Here is a 1,898-nt window from a genome sequence, read left to right as displayed (position 1 = left end):
ACTGTGTAACCTTTCCTAATCCTGGAACACTCTGAAAATGTGGACATCCTACAATCGTCCCTATCTGCATAATCCTCTCAGGTCCCTGCAACACCGCCGATCTGTGGAACCAACTCCAATGCTTGTGACTCTCCCGATCAGTTTCTACAAGACTTACTCTCTACGTAACATCCTCCCGTCGCTAACACCAGCCTGTCAATGTAAGCTCCTCCAGTCTCCCCACCAATCTAATCATCTCTATAACCTTCTCCAGCTCTTACACCCCTATCTGTGTAAACGTTACATTCCCCTACAACCATCCCTAACACAGAAACCTCCTCCAGTGTCTGCAATGCTCCCTCTCTGTGTTAGTGTTTCCAGGCTCTATTGCTGTTCCTGTCTCTGTAAGCTCTGATAGATTGCCCAGCTTTCCTGACCATATAATTTCCAGAACCTCAGCATCCGACATCAACAAATGTCTTCATTAACTACAGCCTCCCATATCTGTTTTCGTCCTCAATTCTATACAACTTCATAATCTCAGTAAATAACACCATTCCATAAAATACTCCCTGTCTGTGTAAACTGCCCCGATCCTACAATGAGAAGACTCACTCTCCTTTTGATCATCTCTGTTCCCTTCAGATCTCCCTGCATCTTTCCTGACTCCATTGAACACAACTCATCTCATTTCATAACTCTTCTAAATCATATGTTACTCCCCATTTCTGTAATATTCTTCAGTTCCTGCAATTCTCATTTTTTATCTCCAGAACTTCCAATCCCACTGATCGATGTAAGGTTATTGATCCCTTGCAGCATGTTTAACACCTGTAGCAGTCTCCAACTCCTCAATGCATCCTGTCTCTGTAACCTCCTCAAATACTACAGCTCACTATCTTTGTAATATCTTCCAGTAACTGCAACCCTGTTGATATCTGTAACCTCCACCAGAACAATACTCCACATCTCTGTGTAACTGATGGGAATGCTGCAAACCTACTTTCACAGTCCTCACTAACTCTCTGAACTCCTGCAGCTCTCCAACCCTCAGTATCTCTGGCTGGTCCAATCCCTACACTTCTCCCTGGCTGTGTGAACTGATCTAGCCCCTTCAACCCTCCCTATCTCACTCACTCATGCAGCTCCATTATTGTCTGTGTTAATGTAATTTCCAGCACGAACAATCCTCCATAAACTCCTGCAGCTCCAACTACCACCCCAATCCGTGTAATCCCCAGTCCCTCCAATCCTCCCTTTCTCCATAAACTCCTGCAGCTCCAATTTCACCTCTATCTGTGTAATCGCCAGTCTGAACAACCTTCCCTTCCTGAGCCGCTGCACCAGCGTTGGAACTGTTGTTATCTGTGTCCCCTCCAGCAGGCACTACAACACTCCTCATGTCTGTAACTGCACACAGACAATGCAGCTCTCCCTTTTATATCGGACATCCTCCCCGACGTATAACTCTTATAGTTCCTCACAATATATCACCTCCTCCATTCCCATCTGTGTTAGAGATCTCTAAAATTTATTTATTCTTGTTTAAACCTCTGATAACCTAAAATCTCTCCCCTTTTAAATGTGTGTCCCCTTCAGCTTCTGTAACTCTCCATATAACTGTAATGAATGACAGCACAGGTTCCCTTCCTTAATCTCTATAATTACAATGGTTGCTTGTGTTAAATTGGCAATTTTCATCCTCTTTATCCATCTCAGGACTTCCAGCCCCTACAATCCCACTATTTGGAATGCTCCCATTCTCTGCACCTCCTTATGTCCTGGGGGTCCTTGAACACCACCAGTGCTCCAAAAGTTTATAGTCCCCCAGATACTGAAAGTCTTCTCACTCTATAACATCCAACAGTCTCCAGTACCAGACAACACTTGCTGGCTGTCAATTTGCACTTGTTGAAGTC

This window comes from Hemiscyllium ocellatum, unplaced genomic scaffold, assembly GCF_020745735.1.
Source record: "Hemiscyllium ocellatum isolate sHemOce1 unplaced genomic scaffold, sHemOce1.pat.X.cur. scaffold_2053_pat_ctg1, whole genome shotgun sequence".
Taxonomy (NCBI): Eukaryota; Metazoa; Chordata; class Chondrichthyes; order Orectolobiformes; family Hemiscylliidae; genus Hemiscyllium; species Hemiscyllium ocellatum.
This window is presented reverse-complemented; position numbering follows the sequence as displayed.